The sequence below is a fragment of the Gavialis gangeticus genome, unplaced genomic scaffold, assembly GCF_001723915.1.
Source record: "Gavialis gangeticus isolate Ggan-Ray unplaced genomic scaffold, GavGan_comp1, whole genome shotgun sequence".
Classification (NCBI taxonomy): Eukaryota; Metazoa; Chordata; order Crocodylia; family Gavialidae; genus Gavialis; species Gavialis gangeticus.
In genome coordinates this window covers 204,135,665-204,144,988 of record NW_017729032.1, presented here as the reverse complement: position 1 = coordinate 204,144,988, position 9,324 = coordinate 204,135,665, and the positions used below count along the sequence as shown (strand labels likewise).

Here is a 9,324-nt window from a genome sequence, read left to right as displayed (position 1 = left end):
AGGTCTGTAGTAGACTCCCACCGTTGTGTCCTCTGTGCCATGTTTCCCACGTAGAACATAATAAGCAGAAAGACCATGAAAGAATTGGTGTGCCTGCTGGATTGCTTAGGTTTAACAAATGAGTAAAGAAGATAATGCTGGTACTAATTTACTAAATTTTTGTATGAGTTTTCAACGTAGAAGATGTTAATTAAAATATCCACCCCAGAACTGCTCTTCTCAGGCCATAAAGATGAGGCTAACAGAATGTGAGGTGTCAAAAGAGGTGTTGGAGCAAACGGACAGCTTAAGTCATGAGGCCCAAATGATATACATCAAAGAGTTCTGAAGGACTTGATGAACTGGCTGAGCTACTACCAAAACCCAAGCAATTTCTCATTTAAAAAAGGCTGTAGTACAAGATAATTTCAGGGAGCACATACTAGGTCTGTGTTTTGAAAAAGACTGTAGGTGTGATTTGAGGTCTAGCTTGATCATTAAAAATAGAATTAAAAAAACACCTGCAACAATGCGCTATGACATGATCTACTGGCATAGCTTCTGCAAAAGAAAATAGTGTCACTAATCTAAAATTATCTAAGGTCTCAATTAGGGCAGTAGATTTTAAAAAATGGCTGAAATAAATTGTTTAGGCTCTGGACAAACATACCTTTTCACCCTTTTAAAAGGAGAGGGTAGTGGCTGGTTGGGAATATGTCTCAGTTGTTATTACATGTGCATGTTCCTGTAGCAGTGCAAGTTAGCTAACTGACTGAAACTTTAACCCTGAATGAAATAGTTAAAGGTGCAATTGCAATAGTTTTGCTACTCTAGCATCACTAAGAAGCATGCAGATGTAATAGTGACATCATAACAGCAAATACTGGTATCTATTAATATTGATACACTTGTTACATCTCTCTATACCCTTAGACCTTCAAAAGGTCTGACAAAAGTCTCTTATCACATGCAGTAGTATTGTACTTACTAGCATACCACACACAACATTTTCCCAATAATCGGCCATCCAAATTTCCCATTCTGCCTTTCCAAACAAGGTGCGTTTCTTATTTAAGTGTGTATGGTATTTGAGAAAATGCAGTAGTTGGATAAGAGGCATTCTGGATCAAGAACTGGTTCATAATTGTGAAACAAAGAATAAGAAAAAATTATGGTTGCAGAAGTTAAAGGGTACATCTTCACGAGTTGCAGTAGACCCACCATTACTTAAAATATTTAATAATGATCTCATTGATTATTCAGTGAGCCACATTTGTGTGTGAGCAAAGTTACTTAGTTTATAATGGGCCCATCTACATGATATGCTAACTGCATAGTAGCCTAATTATACTACACATGAGTGCATCACAGCACAAACTGTACTAATATGCACTGCTTAGCATTATTAGGCTACTGCAAAGTAGCATCACTAAAAAGGCATTTGCCAGCACTACTGCTCAGTAACTCCAGTTACTGCACATTTATTTAGTATTTGGTTATACAAGTACTAAATTAAATGTGCAGTAACCACTGTGCATTAACAAATGTGTAAACACACCTACTGAGATACTTCACAGAGAACTAAGAAGCTATCTGAATTGGAAGCACTATGGCAAATGAATACAACATAAGGCATGTTGAAGGGTAACTATTCAACTACTCAAGCATTACAATGGATTTTATGTTCACACCGTCTCAGAAATGGGACCCAGGTATCAGCGTAGACAGCTTAATTAAGGCAGCTTCTCAATGTACACTTGTGGTATAAAAATCAAATAAGACGTTATAATGCCTACAGAAGAGGATGAAGAAACATTTTAAAATATGTTGTCATTATATAGAGCAGTGATTCTCAACTTCTTTAGACTCAAGGTACTCCTTAGAAAATGCCAGCTCTTAACTTTAGCTCATTGTTGACTATGGAAAAACAATAGAACAATTCTTATTTCTTCTGTTTGCAAACAACACAGAAAGATCACAATGGGCCAGACCTTGGACTAGGCCAGAAATGTTTTGACGCTATGGATTCCTGTTTTAAATCCCTGGGTTTACCTTGTGAATCATGTGTAGGTCTTTGCACACCTAAAAGTGCTAATATTGAGCAGCACCCCATGAAACCCTTAAAAGGATCTCACGGCACCCTTGTTAAGAGTCATTGATACAGAACTGGGTGCTGAACTAGATGAACTAGGGTTCTGATTCATTATGGTAATTCTTATATCCTTATGGGCATAGTGAGTTTTGGGAAAGTTTAATAAGTTGTCTTTTCAAGCTGTGTATTTATACCTTGATGATCAATATGTTGTTCCCTATTGGTAAAATCACTATTCATATTCAGCCTAGCATTATTCTCACTGAAGTCAATGCAAGTTACAGTAATGGGATCATAGCAAAGTAGAACTGAAAGGAAACTTGGGAAATCAGTTACTCCAAATCCTTATTTAAATCGGGATCATCAGTGTCTAAAACCATCGTAGACAACTGTTTCTTTAATCTGCTCTTAAAACCTTCCAAGAATGGAGATTCCACAACCCCCTCTATAGGTAATCTGTTTCAATACTTACTCACTTTCATAGTTAAAAGTCTTTTTTAATATCCAACCTAAAATTCCCTTGTTGCAATTTAGGACCATTATTCCTTACCCTGTCCCTGATGACCACAGAGAATAGTTTATTACCATCATCTTTATATAACCATCTTTTGTGTATTTGAAAACTTTTATCCAGTGCCCCCTCGCTTTTCCCTTCTCTGGACTAAATAATCCCAGTTCTTCTAGCCTTTCCTCATAAAACATATTTCCCTGAACTCCTATAATTTCTGTTGCTTTTTGCTAGGCTCTTTCTAATTTGACCTCATCTTTCCTGAAGTGCAATGCCCCAAACTGGACATAGGACTCCAGGTGTGGCATCACCAGTGGTAGAAAAAGAGTGGAAGAATCACCTCCTTTAACTTGTAAGGGATTCTTCTCTTAATACGGCCCAGTATGCTATTGGCTTTGTTTGCAACAACAGCACACTATTGGCTTATATTCAGATAATTGAAAATGAATCATAGAAAATGAAGTTTGGAAGGGACCCCGAGAGGTCATCTAGTCCAACCCCCTGCTCAAAGCAGGACCATCCTGAAATAGATCATCCCAGGCCAAGCTTTGTCTAGCTGCGTCTTACAAACCTCCAAGGATGGAGAATCCACAAGCTCTCCAGGTAACCTGTTCCAGTGTTTTACTACCCAGCTAGTGTGAAAATTCTTCCTAATATCTAACCTAAACTTCCCTTGCTGCAATTTGAGACCATTGCTCCTTGTTCTGTCATCTGCCACCACTGAGAATAGTCTAGCTCCATCCTCTTTTGCATTCCCTTTGAGGTAGTTGAAGGCTGCTATTAAATCCCCCCTCAGTTTTCTCTTTTCTGGAGTAAATAAGCCTAGTTCCTTCAGCCTGTCTGCTTAAGTCATGTCTCCCAGCCCTTGCACCATTTTAGTTGCCCTTTGCTAGACCGTCTCCAATTTCTCTACATCCATTCTGTCCCGGGGGGCCCAAAACGGGACACAGTTCTCCAGATGTGGCCTCACCAGTGCTGAATAGAGTGAGAATAATCACTTCCCTGGACCTACTGGCAACACACCTACCAATGTAGCCCAATATGCTGTTAGCCTTGTATGCAACAAGGGCATACTGCTGGCTCATATTCAGCTTATTGTTCACTGTAACCCCCAGGTCTTTTTCTGCAGAACTGCTGCCCAGCCAGTCAGCCCCCAGCCCATACCAGTGCATGAGATTGTATTATCTTAAGTGCAGAACTTTGCACTTGTCCTTGTTGAGCCTCACGAGATTCCTTTTGGTCCAATCCTCCAGTTTGTCCAGGTCCTTATTCTCCAGCGTATCTACTACTCCCCGCAACTTGGAGTCATCTGCAGACTTGCTGAGGGTGCACTTTAAGCCATCTTCCAGGTTATTGATGAAGACATTGAACAAAGCTGGCCCCAGAACTGACCCCTGGGGCACTCCAGTTGATACTGGCTACCAACTAGACATCAAGCCATTGATTACTACTCTCTGAGCCCAATGCTCCAGCTAGTTGTCTCTCCACCTTACAGTCCATTCATCCAGTCCATGCTTCCTTACTTGTTCGTGAGAATGGGAGACTGTATCAAAAGCCATGCTAAAATCAAGGTACACCACATCCATTGGTCTCCCTGCATCTACAGAGCCAGTCACCTCATCATAGAAGGCAATCAGGTTGGCCAGGCGTGACTTGTCCTTGGCAAATATATGCTGACTGTTCCTAATTACCTTTTCCTCCTCCAAGTGCTTAGAAATGGATTCCTTAAGGATCTTCTCCATGATTTTTCCAGAGACTGAGGTGAGACTGACTGGTCTGTAATTCCCTGGATCTTTCTTTTTCCCTTTCTTAAATATGAGCACTGTTTGCCCTTTTCCAGTCATCCAGGACCACTCCTGATCATGGTCCACTATGCCCCACAGGTCCTTTTCTGCACTATTGGAGCCTGGCCAGTCATTTATTTTCTAGTCTGTATTTGTATTTGACAGTTCAGTCCTAAATGCATGACTTTACAGTTGTCCTTACTGAACTTAATCTGATGAATTTTGGACCATTTTTTCAGTATCAAAGTAATTCTTAATCCTAATCCTCTGCTCTACAATCTGCAATGCCACCCATCTTGGTTTCATTCAAAATCTTATTCAATGTGTACTCCATTCCATCTTGCAAATCATTAGTGAAGATATTGAACAGTAGCAAATGAGGGAAAGACTTCTGGAGAATCACACTTGCTACTTCTCCCTAACTAGATAGTGAGTCAACTACTTTGAATATAAGGATTCAACCAGTTACATATTCAGTGTACAGTAGTTTCATCTAGACTGTATTTTCCTTAGGTTGATGATAAAAATGTTATGGAGGACAGCATCAGAATGCTAAAGTCAAGGTATATCACATCACTGATCTTCCCCTATCCACAGAGCCTGTCACCTTGCCATAAAAGGAAATCAAGTTGATCAGACATGATTTGCTCTTGATGAATCTATGTTGGTTGTCTCTGATCACCCTGTTCTATTCTAGGTGCTGGGATGAAGATTCCTTGATGACTTGCTTCATGATTTTTCCTGACATCAAGTTCAGACTGACAAATCTGTAATTCCCCAGATCCTCCTCCTTCCCTTCCTTAAATATGGACACTATATTTGGCTTCATCCAGTTTTTGAGGACCTCACCCACCCTCTACAAGTTCTCAAAAATAATAGTCACTCAGTGGCTCTGAAATGACCTCATTTAATTCCTTGGGTGTTCTAGGACGGGACAGCAACCTATAGGACCGGCTGGCCAAAATATTGTTTCTCACTCCATGGTAGGCTGACACTTTTGACTTTGCTGCTTCCACCATTGCTGATTCTCCTGGCTGCCACTATCTGTGTGAATTGCTCCAGAAGCCCCCGCTACTGAATCACTGCTGATATCCGAGCTTCTCAGGCCAGCCCACAGGCCATAGGTTGCCAATCCCTGCTCTAGAATGCAACCCATCCAGGCTTGCAGAGTCAAAAACATCCAGCTTCCTTAAGTAATCTCTAATCGATTCCTCAACTGCTATAGGCTACTTATCTCCTTTCCTATTCTAGCTGACAACTCTGCTTTTGATTTGGTAGTTAACCTTGTTAGGGAAGACTGAAGTAAAAAAGGACACTAAATACTTCAGCATACTCTGTATCATCCATGATTAGATTGCCTTCTACATTTAGTACGGGACCTACAGTTTCTTTGTTCTTTCTATTATTTCTAACACACTAGTAGTATCCTTTTTTGTTGCTTTTACTGGCCCTAGCTAACTGCATTTCAATTCATACCATGGGCTTCCTGGTTTTTTCCCAGCAAGTTCATGAATGGTCCTCCATGGCTAAGTTTCCACTTTTTGTAAGATCCCCTTTTGAGTTTCAACTCACCAAAGAGTTTGCAGTTTGGCCAGACCAGTCTCCTGCTGCACTTGCTATCCTTTTTTTACATCAGGTTTTGTACTGGATTTTGAAAGACCAGAATTTGGCTCACTTCCTGTGGAAGCTATTTTCATGCAAAATGCAAACTGAAAACAGCAGCATTGAACTTAAAGATATAACAGGTATTCAGTGCTTCAGTCATTGCCAAGTGCTTTTGTCATTAGAAAATGGAGGAAAAATGGAAACAGCAAATGTTGCCCTTTATATATCATAAAATGTGTAATTTGAGTTTTGACAAGAAAGTATTATAAAATGTATCCAAGGGACCTTTACTCACTTTTAGACATGCAGGAGAAAGCCAATCACAAAGCATATTGCATGGGAATTTATTACTCCCAAGTGTCACGTTTACATGTGAGCTGGGGCTGCAGCAAGTTGACCTGCAGCAGAGCATCCCTGGCTAGCAGCTGGTCAGCCTGCCAACCCAGGGCTGCTCTGACTTGGCTCTGTGTGTTGCAGAAGGATGGGGCCCAGGAGGGCTTCAGTATGGGGTTAGCCAGTAGGCAGCCCCCATGCTGAAGCACCCTCATGTCCCATCCAACCAGGTCAACATCTACAAGTGCATTGCTGTGCATGAAAAAACACCGCAACAGGATAGTATTTGTACTTACAAATACTAACCTGCTGCAGAGTTCATTGGTTTCTTGCAGCCTAATAGGGCCACATGTGTAGACGCTGACATGTTTACTGCAGAGCTAATTAGGCAACTCCTCAAGAAATATCTTGTATAGATGTGTGCCCACCCTTACCATTACTGATTCATAGGAGCAAAAGAAGACAGAACCAGTATACCTAGGATGATTTTTAATGAAACATTTGACTTTCTCAAAGTATAAATATTTTTTGAGGGGAAGATTACCCAATTTTCTCATATAGTTAAGGGATAACAAAGTTTCAACACAATCAAATATATGCATGTGTTCCAGTTTTGAGATTATACGTCCTCTGCAGTGCCTCACTCTAAAAGTCGTGATGGTTAGATATTGCTCAGATAATGAATATGTAAGAAACCACAATTAACTTAAACAAACTTTTAAACCCAAGAAAATCCTACAGCTCATAAAGCTTATGCAGATTAAATGTTTTCAGACATTGTTTCCTTTATCTCTTTGAAAGAAAATTAAGAAGAGCCAATTCCACCTTGTGTTCCCAAAGCTTGTGTGATTGGCAAGGATAAGGAAGTTTCCCAATATTTAATGGTTTTTAAATGAAGGCTGTTACTGTTCCTATAACATCAACTATATGTATTAATTGGTTTGCAGAGTTCCAGGTTCCAAACCCCAAGATTGTGTTGTCTAAGGCCTAATCCTGCAGACACATATGCATGTAGTTAATTCTGAATGTAGCACTATCAGTGAGATTGCTAACGTAAGTAAAAACAGGCATGCCTTTTAAGTGCCTAAAAGTGTAACAGCTATAAATGAAAGTAAAAGTAACAGTAAACATTTTAAGTTATAAGTGGTAACAATACCACTTTTCTCCTTCAACAGTTTAGTTCACTGGCTTTCAGACTATAGTCTGTGGCCCACAGGTAGTCTATAGAGGATCACAAAGCAAGAGAAATGGCTCCATGGATTGAGTGAAGTAAAAGAATTAAGAGGTAAGCAAGGCACTAAAAGTTACTCACCAAAACCCATCATTGCAGCGTCTAAGTCCTTTTGAATCTAGTCCAACATGTTTGTACTTCTCACTGTTCATAATAAAGGATTTTGTGATTAGTTTCCTCATTCATATATGTGACACTCTTACAGAGCCGGAGACATAGGTACTGATGGCATATGATGCTATGATTAATTCTAGGCTGTCCTTTTAAAAGCTGTTTATTTAATTAGCATTAAGAAGGTTAGAGCCCTGCCAAACACTTGTGATTTTGGTCTACTTTTTCACTAGAACATTTAAATCCTTTGCTAAAATGCATCTAGGAATGTTTGCTGTGACTGACTGAGACTTGCTATGCCAGTAGTTTACCAAATACCATTGATGATATGAAAGACCCAAAGCCAAGTAATATATAGGCTATGGCTTTTTTTTTTTTTACATGCATGACTTAACTAATTTTTAAAACAATGGGATATGAACCATGGAACTTTCTGTGAAGAAAATCAGTTTATGGAAAATAAATAGATTAAAAGGGTAGAATATTGATTAAAAAATAGTATTGAAATAACAAATAAAAAAGGAAAAGAAAAATGGATTTGAAAAAAATTAAAGATGTAGGGGCCACCAAAAGTCAGGAATAGAAAGTTAGTGACAGATGAGGTTGATAAGACAGAAGGCCTAAAGGAATTCTTTGCCCCAGTAATCACAGAAGCAGCAGAAGGTAATATCCCAGGAGCTGGGATGCATTTTCCTGGGGGAAGGAAGTGAAATGTCAAAAGGTTTTACTATTGCACTGCAGTGGATAATAAGGCAATTAGAACTATTACAAGTTGACAAAGTGCCAGGCCTGGAATGGTAAAACATCCTAGAATTCTAAAGAAAATAGAAGAAATTGGAAAGCTTTTGCAGAACATTTTTGATAGCTTACTAAAAATGCCTATTAATCGAAGTTACCAAATGCAAATCGTTCCTGTCAATGTAACAACAGATCTCCATGACATTTAAGTTTCCTTTTCAAAAAATGTCTGAAGTTTTGTTGATTTCAACTGGCTTTCTACATGTATACATTTTTTTAGCAGAAGTTGCTCATTTATAGTCATCTATAAAATTATAATGAATGAACTCTGGTACAAACTAAGTCTCTTAGTTATAGGTGATCATTAGTATTTTTATAAGAATTTTTGGACAAAAGTATACAATTTTTCAGATGATATAGGTCAGTAGTCTTTATGTACACACAGTTTTGCTAGTGCTATAAGTATTTTGAATAGGCACATGATTCTTACACAATAGTTGACTTGATACAAATCCTAATGTCAGCATAGTTATTCCAGTATAAATGTGCCTTATACCACTGTGGTTCCACCCTTGTACTCCATGCAGGGGTGGGAATAAACTTATATCAGTAGAAGCATACAGAGACCCATGGAACTGTGTTTGTATTAGTTCCTAATTCCAGAGGTTAGCAACTTTTAAAAGCAGAGGACCACTTTAGCAGAACTTAGCTCTGAGAAACGGCTTCCTGCAACACAGCCTGTGACACCACTGCAGTAACTGCTCCTTCCATGCACTGCCATCATCACCACCTCTCCCCACAGGTCAATCGCCATGTGAGTGAAGGCCCCTGCTGCCAAGGCCCCCTCAGAAACCTCCAGCTCTGAAGTTTGGATAAAATGACCCAACAAGCTTGATCTGGCCTGCAGGCCATAGGTTGGCATCTCCTGCCTTACACCATTTTC

General features: G+C 39.5%; 1 long non-coding RNA gene across 1 annotated transcript in view; it reads left to right on the top strand.

Moving 5' to 3' along the window:
• The first annotated feature begins 6,506 nt into the window (after positions 1 to 6,506).
• LOC109303337 overlaps positions 6,507 to 9,324 on the top strand; it is a 48,439-nt gene continuing 45,621 nt past the window's right edge. Inside the window, exon 1 of the long non-coding RNA XR_002099061.1 lies at positions 6,507 to 7,586. This is a non-coding gene — a long non-coding RNA (uncharacterized LOC109303337). The remainder of the gene's footprint in view (positions 7,587 to 9,324) is intronic.